This window comes from Triticum aestivum, chromosome 2B (assembly GCF_018294505.1).
Source record: "Triticum aestivum cultivar Chinese Spring chromosome 2B, IWGSC CS RefSeq v2.1, whole genome shotgun sequence".
Taxonomy (NCBI): Eukaryota; Viridiplantae; Streptophyta; class Magnoliopsida; order Poales; family Poaceae; genus Triticum; species Triticum aestivum.
The window spans coordinates 110,436,995-110,454,907 of record NC_057798.1 but is presented as its reverse complement, the minus strand read 5'-3'; positions in this window follow the sequence as shown (position 1 = coordinate 110,454,907).

The window sequence follows — 17,913 nt, the reverse complement described above, 5'->3', positions numbered from 1 at the left end:
GGCTTAGCTGCAGCCCAACGCTCGCCTAAGTTTGAAAAATCCTACCGAGTGGCGAGCGACCCTCCCGCTCGGAGGCTTAGCTGCAGTCCAGTGCTCGCCTAAGTTTGAAAAATCCTACCGAGTGGTGAGCGATCCTCCCACTCGGGGGCTTAGCTGCAGCCCAGCACTCGCCTAAGTTCAAAAAATCCTACCGAGTGGTGAGCGACCCTTCCACTCGGAGGCTTAGCTGCAGCCCAGAGCTCGCCTAAGTTCGAAAAATCATACCGACTGGTGAGTGAGGCCGCGGGTTGCTCACGCCCCCCCACCCGGGGGCTGCACCGTCAAGAAGAAGGACGAGATTGTGTGCACCCAACGATTGGCCCCTCGCTGATGACAGGAACGTCAAGACCATTGCTCAGTACCTCGCTGATGAGCTGATAATGCTACCAAGGGCTCGTCAACAGGTCGACTGCTAATCCTTCTCCAGCACCTGCATCAAATGATGACAAAACTGATCGAAGTGAAGAACATACTTCACTCGAAGATAAACCCAACTGTCAGGGTGGCTGATCCACGAACACCTATGGGACCGGCGGACTGAGCCCCTTTCGGTTCGGCGGGGGGCGGAGGTCGCACGAAGAGCGGATCGAGGCGAAGCACACGAGCGGTTTACCCAGCTTCGGAGCTCTCCGGAGAGATAATACTCCTACTGCTGCATGTTTGAGTGTATTGAGTTCTTGCTCGGGAGCACTGAGTGCTACAGTGCACTCTAGCTGCTAACGAGACCGAGCGTGAGTGTTTTTTTGCCTTCCAACCCCCTCTACGTTGCGCATGGGCCTCCTTTTATATGCTAAAGGGGTCACCGATAGGTGGCAACGTAGATAAGGGTAAAAATGGAAAAGGAATTGCGGTTGGTACAACAACCTGTATAGTGTATCATACCTAACCCTGACGGCAGGGGACAAAGGCATTAAATGCCCGTCTACGTCGCCCAAATAGTGCAAACAGGGACCGTCAGGGACGCCACCGCTCGCCATGATGGCAATCTTGTCAGCGCCGCTTGCCACCGTGCACCGCTGGCTGCACAACCTCTTGCCACGCGCGCCTGGAAAGGCCCCTGGCGACACGTTGGTGGATGTGCTGGAGCGCGGGTGCAGAGTGGTAGCTTGCCGCGGCAAGCACCTTGCTGCGGTCGTTGTCTTGTCGCGTCCGGAAGCTTGTCGCTCACCGAGCCTCGCCGGGACGCGTGGCGCATCGCGGCAAGTTCCTTGAGATGCCTTGGTTGGCCTTCCCGGCAAGCTCCTCTTGCCGGGGCCTTGTCTCCTTGGCTTGAATACTTTGTTCTTGAATGGCTCCAAAGGAAACATGGAGGACCTTGGCGGTCACCCGGCAAGCCTTGCCACGGGGTGCTGCAACTGCCCGTGCACAAGTTCGGGATACTAGGGTAACCCTACTCTAGTACACCGACAGGAGCCCCCGGGCCTGGGCCACACACGGTGCCGAGCGCTGTTGGGCCAGGCCCAAAACAGGGCACGGGCACGCGCGGCCTGGGTTATGCCGTATCTTACTCCGTATCTACCGCGCCCTCCCCGGACGGCATGCGTCGAATGCGGCGTCGTGGGAGAGATCGTGGGTGGTTTCTTTATTTGGAAAGACGGAACGCCCGCCCCCTCCCTCTTTATAAGCAGGAGAAACAGGGGTAGTTCGCCCATCTCGCCGGTTGCTACTCCAATCTCAGAAATCTCCACCGCTCCCCCCTTCTTCCCAAAGCTGAAAGAGAGCAGCGCTCCGCCCCCCATCGCCACCAGCATCTCCAACGCCGTCGATATCCCCCACCACCTCCGCCATGGCTCCGAAAGCCGACAAGGGGAAGGTCGTGAAGTCGGCCGATGCGCAGCGGCTCGCGGCGCTGCGAAAGGAGCGGGCAATCTCCCCCCCAGCTCGCCGCGAAGGAGCTGAGGGAGTACTACTACCTCTTCTGGTCGATGGAGACGCGAGCGCATCCGCGTACGAAGGTACTCCCAGCTGCCGCTTCGGAACTGGCTCTGAATGGATACCCTTTCTTTGTGCTGTTCTTCTACTGCGGGCTCTGCCCGCCTTTCTCTGAATTTTTCTGCGATATCATGAACACCTACGGGTTCCGCCTCCTTCACTTCACCCCCAATGCTGTTCTGACCATGGCAGTTTTCGCACATCTCTGCAAAAACTTTGTCGGAGTCTATCCAAATGTAGCTCTTTTCCGCCACTTCTTTATGCCCCGAGTTGAGAGAGGGGAGCCTTTATCCGGCGGAATCGCCTGGATCTCGAGAGTTGGCAAGAAGGAAGCTTATCTGGAGGGAGAGCTCCGCAGCAAGTGGGAGGAATGGAGAGCAGACTGGTGCTGGATTGTCGAGGAGAACCCACAGCCATTTACCGCCCAGCGCCAAGCCCCAATAGCGTGCGGCAATGATTGGAGCAACGTGGCCCCGGAAGACGATAGGCTGAAGATTGCCGTCACCCGGATCCTACGCCTCAGGCTTGCCGGGCTCACCGTAGGCGCCGTTGGCGCAGATTTTCTTCGCCGCCGCATCGCCCCCCTGCAGGAGAGGAGGAGACCCGCCTGGGAGTTCCAGAATGCGGCGGATATCATGAGGCTGCGCCCGGGCCTCAACTTCAACTTCACTGTCTTGGAACTGGACGCGATGATCCTGGAACTGTTCAAGCGCGATCCTAAACATCCCGTAGCATTCATGTTGCCGAGGGGTGTCGTTCCGCTGTGCAACAACTCCTCGCTCGACCGCATCCGTGCAATGATGCCGCTGTGCGACTCGCATGGAATTGTCCCAACTTGGCAAGAGCCTACAGATGACGTCGTGCAGGAGTTCTTTGACGGCCTGGTAGAAGTGCCGGTCCGCCCCGATGAACAAAAGAGCCTCACCCGCGACACCACCGACGCGGAGATGCAGCGCATCGCCACTAGGCTGGAAGAGGCGGCGGTAGCCGCTGCCGCGGGTGAATTTGGATTCACCGTGGAGGAGGCAGAGGCAGCAGAGGCGGCAAGCCTTGCCGAGCGAGAGGAGCTTGCCGGCGAGGAAGAGCTTGTCGGGCCTGAAGCTGAGTCGAGCAAGCCCGCCAAGGGCGCGAGCGACTCGTTGAAGATCGGCTCCTCCTCCTCCCCACCTTCAGCTAGCTCGCTGCAAGCGGAGCCCCCAGCTCCACCAAGAAGGCGTCTCCGCAAGGCCGGGGACGTAGCGGGGCGGCAGACGAGTCAACAGCCGCCGTGTCGTGCGACACGCTCTACCGCGGCAAGCACTGTTGCCGCAGGAGCGCCTCATGCCGCTGCGGCAACTGGAGCGGGGTCTTCCCGGTCTACCGCTACTGCTCCTGCCAAGGGGACAAGGGAACCTACTCCTCCGCCTTGTCGCACCGGAGGCGAGCCGGACTTTGATCTCTCCGCGCTCAGCTCCGACGAGGAAGAAGAAGAGTAAGATTCTTTGTTGTACTTGTAGTTCTTCAATTTTGTTGCTTTGTCTTGTATCTGATTTGCTTCACTCTGAAACCATTCCTTTTCAGGACGCTGGCCCAGAGAGCGGCAAAGAGAGCCAAGGTCCCGGTGATTGTCATCGAGGACGAACCCACCCCGACGGCTGGGGGTGTGTCCGAGACCACCTTGCCGGACCCGGCAACTATTCCCCAAAGCAGCCCCCAACGTAAGTATATGGTTTACTTCCTGCTGTTAGGCGCGCATGGGTGCTCTTTCTTTGATGATATCTAACTGTTGGTTTGTGTAGGAGCAGAGTAGCTTCACCAGGAGTGCCCGGAAGCCGCTCCCGAAATGCCATCTGCTTCAACTACACCGCCAAGGGAGGATTCCCCGGCAAGGGAGCGTTCTCCGGCAAGGGAGAATTCTCCGGCAAGGGACAATTCTCCGGCAAGGGACAGCACCAACGACCCTCCGGTGGTTGAGACCACGACTACAGGTCCTAGTACAGGTAATCCACTTGCTTGAAAACTTCCCTTGGGTTCTTCTTCTTCTGATTTTCTTTTTGGACATTTGCTTGATTTTTCTCTTTTTTTCCGTTCATCAGATCCATCTGCCACGGAGCCGATGGATACCGAGGTCGCTAGTGATGAGAATGCGTGCAACAATACTGACGACGCCGTTGCCACCGAAGGAGAAGTCGGCACTGATGAGCCCGCCGGCGAAGAGGCCGCCAAAGCTGCCGCCGCAGAAGCTGGCGAGGGATCCGGCGATCGCCCGACGGCCCCGAGGCCGCAGGAGCGTCAGGCGCTACCCCGACCGCCGATCCCTCCGCCGCTGCTGCAGCGCCAGGCTCCAAAGAGCCCCAGGCCGGCGCCTATTTGAAGGCCGGCGACGGCATCTTCATCAAGCTCCCCTGGGCGTCAAGCTCCAGGGCGCCGGTCGAAGGAGAGATCTTGGATGGAGAGGTGCTCGCCTCCGCTGGGTTGACGTTGGTTGACGCGCCAAGCAGCAGCAGCGACAAGCCTGAAGAGGAACAACTGCTGCGGAAGCTGTTGTCGCTCTACCGCGCCTGACAGGCCAAGCTGGTATCCCGAGAAGCGCTTGTCGCGAAGGCGGGAGTGGACATCGAGAAGCGCGTGGAGGAGCTCCGGGGTTTCAGGCAGGAAGCTCTCCGGGCCCTGGCAGAGGAGCGGGAGCAAGTCACCGAGGAGCGGAAAGCCTTCCTCCTCGAGAAGGCTGAAGTTGAAGAGCAACAGCGGCTTGTTGCCGAGAAGCTATCTGCGCAGGAAGGCGAGTTGGCGCAGCGCAAGGTCAACCTTGACAGCCACGAGGAGGAGCTTGCCGCGCGCGAGCAGACACTCGGCGGGGCTCTCAAGGAAGCAGAGGATGCTGCCGCAGCTGCTGAGGCCGCCAAGAAGGAGCTGGAGACGAAGGTGGCGCAGCTGGAGGCCGATCTCAAGGCGAGCGGCGAGGAGCTTGCTGCGCTCAAGCGTGAGCGCGAGAAGGACGCCGCCGCTCATGGCGAGCTGCAAGGTCGTCTCGCTGAGAGGAGCAAAGAGCTTAGTGCCGCCAAGGACTCTAATGCGGATCTTGAGTTGAAGCTGGTTACTTTGACTCAGACGCTGGACGGCGCCAGGGAATGGGAGGTGGCCTTGTCGGAGAAGATCAAGGCCGACGAGGCGCTGCTGGCGAGTGCTACCGCCGCCCAGAACTCTTTTAGGGAGAATATGGAGCACTGAACGGAGGGTCTCGTGGATGTTGCCGCAACCATCAACAGGGAGCTGGCTCAGCTGGGGATGGAGGATCTCGGGTACTCCTCCGATGAGCACCTCCAACCCAGCGCCATTCTCAGCTTGTTCTTCAAAGGCGTGGCGACGGCCCTCCAGTGACTCCGGGAGAAGATCCCAAAGCAGCTGGCCGACGAGTCGTGCAAGATCTGCGCGGGAGCTCTTCAAAAGGTGCTGGTGAAGGTGGCCTTCCGCAACCCAGGCCTCAACCTCACCAACGTCCTCAGGACCTTGCCGCCGGATGCTGATCTGGAAGCACTCAAGACCCTTGTCGCACCCATTGTGGACAAGGTGAGCGGGATCAAGAGGGTTGAGGGCGATCGCGTAGATTAGGCCGCCCGTTTTCTCTTTTTCTTGTCGCTGCTGGTCATGTTATGAGAACAATCTGTTAGAGCTGCGACAAGCTATCTTGTAATATGACTCTATTTTGGGTAGCGATTGCTATGTTATTTCCTTTACTTGATTCCTTCCTTTGTATGTTTTTGCCCTACACTTTTAGGGAACTTGTCGGCGTAGGCACCTTAGCCGCGAGCGCTGAGTGCGGGACGTCAGCAGCCTGCTGGCGGTGCCGCTACCGACAAGAAACCTTGCCGCAACTAGTCGCAGCTCACTTAAGTTGTTGAGCGGACTCGAAACAAAGTAAGGGCGCAACTAGCAACGAGTTGGTTCCTTCGTGCACAGGTTTTCCATACAAAGCACGGTCGTTCGAGGAAGATAACTTAAAAATTTTAAAACTGATTGCTCAAACTTTGGCAACTTAGCTTTTCTGTTGTTTGCTTCCCGATAAGGCGAAACTTCCTTGAACGACGCCTGGTCCACACCACTATCTTCTCCTTTCCCCCCGGCAAACTTGTGGGCGAGGAAACCTTCCTTCCTTTGATAAAGAAGAGAAAATAAAGATATGGAGCCTTACGGCTCGTTATTGCTTACCGGGGGTATGCGCTGCTCAAAGTGTTAGATACATGCAAAAGAAAGTATAAAGCATGAAATTGACAAGATGTGCGGAGCACATGAGCTTTACTTATGCACGGGGTCTGGGCCCGGCTTTGTACAAAGGATTACATGCAACATCGGCAAGACTTGTACAAAAGGTGGTTGCCGGAACAGGTTCTGGCAACCGCGCCTTACGGGTAAAACTTACGAAGATGCTCAATGTTCCAGGAGTTGCTCACCGGAATGCCATCTTCGGTCTCAAGGCGGACAGCGCCAGGCCTAGTGACTCGTTTCACCCGGTAAGGGCCTTCCCACTTTGGCGTCAACTTGTTGGAATTCTTGGCGGACTGAACGCGCCGAAAAACAAGGTCGCCTTCCTCGAGACTTCTGGCATTAACTTTGCGGCTATGGTAGCGGCGCAAAGCTTGCTGGTATCGAGCAGTTCGTACAGCAGCCTGAAGACGGTCCTCCTCAAGGAGCAGCGCGTCATCTTGTCGCAACTGCTATTGCTCAAGCTCATCATAAGCGAGCACTCGAGGTGACCCGTATACGAGTTCCGTGGGGAGAACTGCCTCTGCTCCATAGACTAGAGCGAAAGGTGTCTGGCCAGTGGCTCGATTTGGCGTCGTCCTGACCGACCAAAGAACCACCGGCAGCTCCTCAATCCAGTTCTTTCCGCACTTGTGCAGCTTGTCGAAAGTCCTGGTCTTGAGCCCGCGCAGCACTTCAGCATTTGCCCTCTCCGCTTGACCGTTGCTTCTCGGATGAGCAACAGAAGCGAAGCAGACCTTGGCGCCAAGATCTTGGACGTACTGCATGAAGTTGCGGCTGGTGAATTGTGTGCCGTTGTCGGTGATGATCCTGTTAGGGATCCCGAAGGGGCAAACAATCGACCTGAAGAACTTGACTGCTGACTGTGCTGTCACCTTCCTCACTGCTTCCACTTCCGGCCACTTTGTGAACTTGTCGATTGCAACATACAAGTACTCAAAGCCCCCGACAGCTCGGGGAAAGGGGCCGAGGATGTCGAGCCCCCAGACCGAAAATGGCCAGGATAAAGGGATCGTCTGGAGAGCTTGAGCTGGCTGGTGTATCTGCTTGGAATGGAACTGGCACGCTTCACACTTGGTTACTTGTGCAGTTGCATCCTGGAGGGCTGTCGGCCAAAAGAAACCTTGCCGGAACGCTTTGTCGGCAAGTGCTCTTGCGCCAATGTGGTGACCACATATGCCTCCATGTATCTCTGCCAATAGCTTTTGTCCGTCTTCCCGGCGAATACACTTCAATTTCACACCGTTGAGTCTTCTTCTGTACAGTATGTTGTCGACAAACTGGTACATACTTGACTGCCGGGCTACTCTTTCCGCTTCTTCTTGCTCTTCGGGAAGTTCTCCTGTCTGAAGGAAACGGACAATCTGCTGTGCCCATGCTAGAGCTTGCGGCTCGACAACAAGGACTAAAGGCACATCTGCTGCTGTGGGAACATCCGCTTCTACGGCGAGAACCTGCGGCTTAGCCGGAGCTTGATGTTCCCCGGCAAGCTTGCCGGAGCAAAACTTGTCGGGAGCGTCTGCTTCAACAGAACAAACCCTAAGGCTTGCTGGAGCAGACTTCTCCTCAGCACCCTTGGTGTTGACATTGGGGACCTTCTTGGCGGCGGCTTCGGGGAGCTCTCCGGAAAATAGTCACCAGAAATCAACTTCCTCTTCTTGCTCTGTCCAGTTGATGGCGTTACAGGCGGTTGAGTCAGCTTGAGCACAAAGATCCCTGGTTCCATAGGTAACTTAAGTGCAGCGCACTTTGACAGGCCATCGGCAATGTCGTTCTGAGCTCTTGGAACATGTTCCATCTGTAGGCCGTCAAAGTGCTCTTCTAGCTTTCTCACTTCATCAATGTAAGCTTCCATCAGCGGACTCTGATAATTCTTGTTCACTTGGCGGACGACAAGCTGTGAGTCACCCCTGACAATGAGCTTCTTGATCCCAAGGTCTGCTGCGATCCTGAGACCGGCAAGCAAACCTTCATACTCTGCGGTATTGTTCGTTGCTTGCTCCTTGGGAAAGTGCATCTGGACTACGTACTTGAGGTGTTCTCCGGTGGGTGCAACAAGTAGCACGCCCGCACCGGCGCCTTGCAGCGAAAAGGCACCATCAAAGTACATCAGCCACTCCTTGCTTGCTTCTTTGACGGGGATGCTCGTTTCTAGAATTTCTTCATCTTGTGTTGGCGTCCATTCTGCTATGAACTCCGCCAATGCTCTGCTTTGGATAGTTGAAGTGCTCTCAAACTTGAGGCCAAAGCTTGACAGTTCCAGTGCCCACTCGACAATCCTGCATGTTGCTTCTGGATTTTCCAGTATCCTCTTCAGCGGAAAACGAGTGACGACTGTGATCTCATATGCTTGGAAGTAATGGCGCAGCTTTCTCGAGGCCATGAGAAGGCCGAAAAGCAATTTCTGCACACCAGAGTACCTAGACCTAGCCCCCTGCAGAAGGGAACTGACAAAGTAAACTGGGCGCTGCACCATTCTTTTCTGCATCTTCTCACGCGCCTGCGCGGATCCATCTTTGTCGGGACCAGAGCTTGCCGGTGAAGTCCTCTGCTTGTCGCTGGATGCATCTGCCGTGGTTGCTGGCTCATCATCCGCCTCCCTCTCCGCTACTAACGCAGCACTAACCACTTGATTGGTTGCCGCTATATATAGCAGCAACTTCTCTTGTCGCTTAGGTCCGACAAGTGTTGGAGTGGAGGACAGGTATCTCTTTAAGTCCCGTAGTGCAGCCTCCGCTTCCGGAGTCCATTTCATTGGACCTGCCTTTTTCAATATTTTGAAAAACGGCAGGGCGCGCTCAGCAGACCTAGAGATATACCTGCTGAGAGCAGCTACGCAACCGGCAAGTCTTCGTACATCCTTGACGCGCTTTGGTGCTTCAATCTGCTCAATGGCCTTGATTTTGTCGGGATTGGCTTCAATTCCCCGCTGAGACACGAAGAACCCGAGAAGCTTGCCGGAGGGGACTCCAAACACACACTTCTCGGGGTTAAGCTTGAGGTTGATCTTGCACAGATTTGCAAAGGTTTCGTCTAAATCTTGAATCAAAGTCGCCTTGTCCTTGCTCTTGACCACTATGTCATCCATGTAGGCTTCCACAATTCTGTGTATTTGCGGCTCAAAAGCGTCATGGACTACCTTGCAAATGTTGAACCAGCATTCTTTAAACCGAAAGGCATCCGTACGAAACAGTATGTGCCACATGGGGTGATGAATGCGGTCTTCTCCTCATCCTCTTCTGCCATGAAGATCTGATGGTATCCTGAGTATGCATCAAGAAATGAAAGCAAGTCATATCCGGCCGTGGAGTCAACAATCTGGTCGATGCGCGGCAAGGGAAATGGGTCTTTGGGACAAGCTTTATTGACATCGGTAAAGTCAATACAAAGCCTCCATTTCCCGTTTGCCTTGTGCACGACTACAGGGTTGGCCAACCACGTAGGATGGAGCACTCCTCTGACAAGGCCTGCTGCTTCCAGTTTCTTGATTTCTTCTGTGATGAATTCTTGGCGCTCCACTGCCTGCTTCCTAACTTTCTGCTTGACGGGCCGCGCATGAGGACAGACGGCAAGATGGTGCTCGATTACTTTCCTGGGAACACCGGGGATGTCAGACGGTTGCCATGCAAATACGTCGACGTTCACCCGCAGGAAAGCAACGAGCGCGCTTTCCTATTTAGGGTCAAGAGTGGCACTGATGGTGAAGGTACCACCAGTGCCATCCTCCTTGGCGGACACCTTCTTGGTCTCTGGTGGAGCTGCCATTGTCTTCTTATACTTGCCGGTGGAGCTCGATGGTGCGTCCTCGATGGTAGCGCAACACTCCGAAGAGGTGCGCTTGCCGGAGTGGGCATCAGAACTCTTGCCGGACTTGGTCTTCTTCTTCGCCCCAGGAGCTTCAACGGCAAGTGACTTGCGATCTGTTGCGGCTACTGCTTCCCGGTAGATCTTGTCGGCGCAGATAAGAGCATCCTTCTTGTCGCCAGGGATAGAGATGACACTTATCGGGCCTGGCATCTTCAGCATGTTGTATGCATAGTGAGAGGCTGCCATGAATTTGGCGAGTGCTGGACGACCGAGTATCCCATTGTAAGGCAATGGAAAGTCAGCAATGTCAAAAGTGACCCTCTCAGTCCTGAAGTTCAACTCGCTGCCAAATGTCACCGGCAACGTGATCTTTCCCTTCGGCTTGCTCCTTCCCAGATTGATTCCTTGGAATGTGCCGGTCTCTTCGAGCTTGCCATCAGGGATCTGGAGTTTCTGGAGTACCGCGGAGGAGATCAGGTTCAAGCCGGCCCCGCCGTCAACTAGCATCTTAGTGACCTTGAGGTTGCGGATAGTTGGCGAAACCAACATCGGCAAGCACCCGACCGCAGTTATGCGATCAGGGTGGTCCTCAATATCAAAGATGATAGGCGTGCTGGACCATTTCAGAGGCTTGCGTGACTCGACAGGTGGTTCTGCCGCATTGACTTCCCGCATCCACTGCTTGAGCTGGCGGTGGGAAGTATGCAGAGAAGCACCGCCGTCAATGCACAGGACCTCTGTGGCTTTCTGGAACTCCTGCTCATTGGTCTCGTCATCATCCATATCTTCATCGTCGTCGTCATCTTCATCCTTGTCGCGGCCGCAGGGAGGTCTGTCTCCTTGCCGCTGCTTGGCTTTGCCGCGGCGTCCTCCTCGGCCGGGGCGTTTCTTGCCGGCTCCTCCAGCACCTTCCTGGGCCTTCTCCTTGTCACGTCGCTCGTATTCAGCCTTTTGCTGCTCGACAAGCTGCTCGACCTTCTTGCAGCTCTGGAGGTCATGGCCCTTGGTGCGGTGGATCTTGCAGTACTGCTTGTTGGTGCCGTCCTGCTTGTCGGCGACCGCCATAGCCTGGTAGTTGGTGCCGCCGGAGCTACCAGCTTTGGCTTTCTTGGCGCCACCTCCGTTGCCGGACTGCTCAACGACTATCACATCTTTGCCTTTCTTCTTCCTGTTGTTCCGCCGCCGGTTTTTCTTTGCCGGGGCAGCTTCCTCACTATCAGATCCTCCTGCTTTTGTATTCTCTCCGGGGAGTTTCCTCCCTTCCTCAGCACGTGCACACTTGTCGGCCAGGGCATATAGCTCACTGACGTCTCTGATCTTGCACATCGCCATCTCCTCCCGCATCCTGCGGTTTCGCACGTTCTGATGGAACACGCTGATTACCGCGGCAGGGTGGACATCTGGGATGTTGTGCTGTACGCGGCTGAATCTCTGGATGTACTTGCGCAGGGGCTCTCCTTCCTTCTGGGCGAGCAGATGAAGGTCGCTCTCTTGGCCATGAGGCTTGTGGCCGCCTGTAAAGGCGCCGACAAACTGATGGCATAGGTCTGCCCAGGAGGATATGGAGTTGTCCGGCAAGTGCATGAGCCAGGATCTGACATTGGGCTTGAGCACCAGCGGGAAGTAGTTGGTGAGGATCTTGTCGTCCCACCCCCTGGCAGCTTGCACCGCGATGGTGTAGATGCTGAGGAACTCCAACGGATGCGACTTGCCGTCATACTTCTCTGGTACGTCTGGCTTGAAATTCTTCGTGCTGGGCCACTTGACTTGCCGCAGCTCACGAGTGAACGCAGGGCAACCTACCGTGTACGGCAAGTCGCCTGGTTCCCCTGGTGCATGCATGTCGACAGAGGGCCCAGCGCGCTGGTCCGATTGACGCCGCGCTTCTCTTCGGTGCTCGATGCGAGTTCGAGCGTCTTCTTGCTATCGTTCGTGAAGAACTTGGTGCTGATCGCGACGAGCTCGTGGATCTGATGATGCGGTGGAGTCGCTGTCGAGGTGGATCCGGCGAGTCGGCGATCTTGGACTTCAGGGTGGAGAGTGCATGGTGGTTGCACCCCCACCGGTTTCGTCGCCATCGGCTCGTGCCCGGCAGTCCTGCCGCGGCAGCGATGTACTCGGCTGCCGCAGAGTGTCGCCGTTGGCGAAGCCGATGAGACTCTGAATGGTGGCCCTCCATTCATCGATCTTGTCTGCCGTTGGAGGGTAATCCAGGAGCAGTTGAGCTCGCGCCAAAGCTTCTGTTGGAGTGGTGGGCGGCAGTGGCGAACGGTGCGAGGAGCGGGATATGCTCGGACTTCTAACTATGTTAGAAGGAGTAGTATCCCGTCCAGGCGACCGTGTCTCGCTCGTGCCAGCATGTTTGCGTGCATGCTGGTCTCGAGCACCCCGAGATCCACCAGCTCGATCTTGGTCCAACAAACGTATGGCATAGCGAATACCATGACGCTGTCGGTCCTGCGCCTCCTGAGATGGGCGCGGTGCATGTATGGACGCCGAGGTCTGCGCAGCCTTGTCCTTGGACCTGGCAGCACCGTGAGCTCCCTCGTCGATGCCCGTTCTTCCGCCGGCGTCAACCCCACCACTCGTTTGCTCCGGTGGTGGTGGGATCGACGTGGACGGAACAGCTGTCGCCAAAGCCTTCTTCTTCGGTGGCATGTCGATGAAGAAAATGAAGATCTAGCCCGCGTGAACGCCGGATCAGGTTCACACAACCTCAATGCCCCCTACCTGGCGCGCCAAAGATGTCGGGGTGGCTGATCCACGAACACCTACGGGACCGGCGGACCGAGCCCCTTTCGGTTCGGCGGGGGGCGGAGGTCGCACGAAGAGCGGATCGAGGCGAAGCACACGAGCGGTTTACCCAGCTTCGGAGCTCTCCGGAGAGATAATACTCCTACTGCTGCATGTCTGAGTGTATTGAGTTCTTGCTCGGGAGCGCTGAGTGCTACAGTGCACTGTAGCTACTAACGAGACCGAGCGTGAGTGTTTTTCTGCCTTGCAACCCCCTCTACGTTGCGCATGGGCCTCCTTTTATATGCTAAAGGGGTCACCGACAGGTGGCAACGTAGATAAGGGTAAAAATGGAAAAGGAATTGCGGTTGGTACAACAACCTGTACAGTGTATCATACCTAACCCTGACGGCAGGGGACAAAGGCATTAAATGCCCGTCTACATCACCCAAATAGTGCAAACAGGGACCGTCAGGGACGCCACCGCTCTCCACGATGGCAATCTTGTCATCGCCCCTTGCCACCGCGCACCGCTGGCTGCACAGCCTCTTGCCACGCGCGCCTAGAAAGGCCCCTAGGCGACACGTTGGTGGATGTGCTGGAGCGCGGGTGCAGAGTGGTAGCTTGCCGCGGTCATTGTCTTGTCGCGTCTGGAAGCTTGTCGCTCACCGGGCCTCGCCGGGACGTGTGGCGCGTCGCGACAAGTTCCTTGAGATGCCTTGGTTGGCCTTCCCGGCAAGCTCCTCTTGCCGGGGCCTTGTCTCCTTGGCTTGAATACTTTGTTCTTGAATGGCTCCAAAGGAAACATGGAGGACCTTGGCGGTCACCCGGCATGCCTTGCCGCGGGGTGCTGCAACTGCCCGTGCACAAGTTCGGGATACTAGGGTACCCCTACTCTAGTACACCGACACCAACATATTCAAAGATAAATCCAGAGTTTCCTAACCGCAGATTAAAAGTACTCGGGCACCAGACCCGGAGGAGTTTTAATGGTTACAAAATCAGTCGGCATCCCGAGGCAAATAAAGGTGAACATAATGTTTTTTCAATCACTCGGCGGGAGAAGGACTGGCCGGATTGCAGAAGCTGTCGAGGTCAATGCTGTCGGCAATACGAGTGGTTGCCTCGAGGAAGGTGTCCATGAAGTCCTGGAAAGAGTGCTTCTTAGTATTCGCCTCCTTGAGGGGCGCCATCTTCTCTTCTTTAGCCTCCTTGCAGTGCACACGAACCAGGGACAAGGCAACGTCGGCGCCACAGTGGGCAGAAGACTTCTTCCACTCTTGCACTCGATCAGGGATTTGGTTGAGTCGAGTCATCAGTGACTTGAGACTTTGAGGAAGTTCTTCCTGAGGACAGAGTTCGGCGTCCACTCGGGCCATCGCGGCCTTCAGCTGAGCCAGATAGTCGACTGCACCGTCCAAGCGTGATTCCAGTCGAAGCAAGTTCATTGCAACTTCATCTTTTATGGGACAGTTGATAGGGTCGAGACCTGTCTCGACCCGTCCAGTTTCAGCTTCAAAGTCCTGACAGAGTTCTGTTCCATCACAACAAACAATGAGTCGACAATATTGCAAATCTCAGTCGACTACAGTTATCTAAATAAACAATCATACCTTCAAGCTTCAAGACAAGCTTTGCTGTAAGTTGTTCCAAATGGGACTCTAGCTTGTCCGTATTAGTCCTGAGACTGTCAACTTCAGCAGTCAGCTTCTCCTTGTCCTTCCTCAGTTGCTCGACTTCACGGTTGGCGTCCGAGACCACCATTTTCTATTTCGCGTTCTCATCCTCCAACTTGCCGACTGAAGCCAGCTTCTGGTCCGCAAGCGTCGTCTTCTCATGAGCTTCTTTTTGAGCAGCAGCAAGGTCCTGGTCCTTCTTCTCCAACGCCTCCTTCATTCTCTCTAAAGAAACAACACTCTTCAAACGAGCCTGAAGTTGGCGGTTTTCACTATGCACATCTGCTTATGTGAAGTCACTCGGCTCTAAGAGATTGAATGAAAAGAAGTGGAAAGTCTATTGAGCAGACGGTCGAATGGTTACCTCCCATGATAGCCATCTCTTCCTGGGCAGTCTTCGGATTCTTCTTGGCAAGTTCAAGGTCAAGTTCAACACTGATATGCTTCTTCTTTAACTCGGAAAGACGAGCTCCAAGATCACAAGACCTCTACAATCAGCAAAAGTGCCATGTTAGTCGACAGAAATAAAAGACAATTGACGGAGAAAAGCTACTCTAAGACTACCGTCGAATCAAATATCCAACAAGTAGTCCCGGGGACTACACCTAGTGGGTGCACTTAGCGTGCACCCACTGGTTCAGATCAATACTCAGCAGGGTCTGCCCAGCGTGAGTTCAAAAAAAGAGATACATTCTAAGACCTCAGTCGACTGCCAGCAGTTGACCGTGGTCTCGGGGACTACACCCAGTGGGTGCACTTAGCGTGCCCCCACTGGTTCAGATCAATACTCAGCAGGGTCTGCCCAGCGTGAGTTCAGACAATCTACTAAGATCCAACTCAAGTCAAGTGGAATGGAAAATTTTCCAGACTCTAAGCAACAAAACACCCCAGTGGGTGATCAGATATAAGACAATATTCGAAAAGTCAGTTAGAGTCTTGTTAACCTGAACATTGGCCTGAAGAGCAGTACTGGCATTGTAGGCCACCTGGCTAGCCTCGTGCACCACCTTAACCTGCTCCATGACAAGGTTCACCTGGCAAAGAGCTTCCCTGGCTGCACTCGGCGAGTCAGCCGGAGTCTGATACACAACAAAAGTGATGGTTGAAGAGCAGCTTGAGCAGTCGCCGAGTTAGAGGCGTGAAGTTGCACTGGAGCAGCAGGAGTCGGAACAGTCGAGCTCGTCGGGCGATCAGTCGTCAGGAGGCTGGCGAATGTGACGCTGGTCCGAACAGGCTCCCTGGAGCGTTCGACCGCTGCCTCGAGCGTCGGTGTCGACTGAGGGACCTGAACTTCAAGCCTCCTCCTGCCAGAGCTTCCAATCTTCCTCCTCCTCTCCTGTAGAGGTGCCTCCTCTTCATCGTCAGGGAGCACAACAACTTCTTGCGGAACTACAGAAAGAGAGAAATGTCAGAAACTCTGCCGATTGACGATCTACTCAACTCAACGAGGCTTGGTTGATCAGACTTACCGACTCGTAAGGTGGCCTCTTCATCTCCTGGCGCCTTGTCAATGTCCATGTCAGTGGCAGCAGAGGTGGGACTGGAAAGACACACGAATTGGTTGGTCAGAACAAGAAAATCTTCAGTCGACCTATGGAAACGCAAACAAGATACTCACCCCGAGGCAACAGGGACGTCCATCTTGATCCGTGGCAATGTCTTCCAAGCTTTGGGAGGAGCAACTTTAGGCTGCTTGGCCACCTTAGTTGGCTCTGGAGTTGATGTCTGAGTGCGCTTCTGAGTAGTGGCACTTGGCTCCACGCTCTTCCCGCGCCCGCCAGATGGATCATGCTGCTGTTTGGATCGATGTTCAGAACGAGGCGGCGAGTCGACCTCTTCCTCCTCGTCCGACTCCTCGCTCTCCTCCTCCTCCTCTTCTCCCGGGGACTCCCACTTGCCACTCTCCTCCGCACTGTCCCCCCCTCCTAGTCCTGTGCCAAAGCCTGTTCGCCGTTGGGCATTGAATGCATCTCGGTGAATACCTACGAAGCAAATCGATTGAAGCAAGAGTCAGCCAACATCAAGTACAGTCAGAACGCGAGCGGAAAATAGTCAGAACAGAGAATATACTTTGTCGGGTGGGTTGTCATCACCGAAAGGGACGACTCGCCTGGATCCTCTAGGGTTGTCTTGGTTGCCCGTGATACCCTTCAGCCACAAGGCTACGGTTTCGAGCGGCACTTCTTCTGGATGGATCCGCGCGGTGTCGTCCGGTTCGGAATACAACCACATCGGGTGATCGCGGGCCTGGAGAGGCTGGATGCATCGATTGAGGAACACTTTGAGCAAGTCCAAGCTAGTAATGCCATCATTGATGAGTTGGACCACTCGGTCTACCAACATCCTGGTCTCCATGGTCTCAGCAGCAGTAACTTTCAGTGGAGCAAGAGTCTAGACACGGTCGAATGAAAAAGGAGGAAGACCGATCGACTGACCCGGAGCCGCAAAGTCCTGGCAATAGAACCAGGATGACTACCAACCCCTAACAGATTTGGGAAGAGTCACCGCAGGGAAAGCGCTCCTATTCGTCTTTTGGATACCTAGACCCCCACACATATGGATAACATGGGTTTTTGAGTCACTCGACTTCGCCTTTTTTACCGACTGGGAGCGAATGGTGAAGATGTGTTTGAAGAGACCCCAGTGCGGTCGACACCCTAAGAAGTTCTCGCACATCGACACAAATGCGGCTAGGTACGTGATGGTGTTGGGGGGAAAAGTGGTGGAGCTGTGCACCGAAGAAGTTCAAAAACCCACGAAAGAAAGGGTGCGGAGGGAGCGAGAAACCCCGATCGACGTGAGTGGCAAGCAAGACACACTCACCTGGTCGAGGTTGTGGCTCCGTCTCCCTATTCGGCAGCCTTGCCGCTCCCTTGGCAATCAGCCCGGACTCCTCCAGTTCGGCCAGATCCTCCTGTCGGACCGAAGACCGGATCCAATTGCCTTGGATCCAGCCCGGCGGCAGCCCCGCGCGCGACGACGATCCGCGGCCTTGCTTCTTGCCCTTCGCCGCCCCCGTCGCCTTCTTGGCGCGTTCCAGTGCTGCCGTTTTGTCCTTCACCATAGCGTGGGAGCAGCTGCGTCAAGAGCGGAGGCGCTGGGCGCTGTGGAGAAGCAGAGGAGAAAGAAGGAAGAACTGGCGTGCACAGTGCAAGCGCCTGGGCCCCGTCGCCTTATAAAGGGCCACTTCTGAGTGACTGACGCATGGGTCCAGGCAATCCCGTCAAATCCTGCAACAGTTGTGCGCAGCGTTCGTGGCGAAAAAGGCGGCACGGTAATCGAGGCATCACTGCTTATCCGAGCCGCCCGCTTCGGCGCTCTCCGGCCCGCGCGCTTCTCCGAAAATTCATATCCCGCAAAATCCGGAATACGCCACAGACAATCGCGCCCAAGATCTCGCCCTCTAACACAACACTTGACGCTTGATGTCACCAGTTCAGTCGAGGGCTCACTGAATGAATCAAGGCAACTGAGTCGACACCGA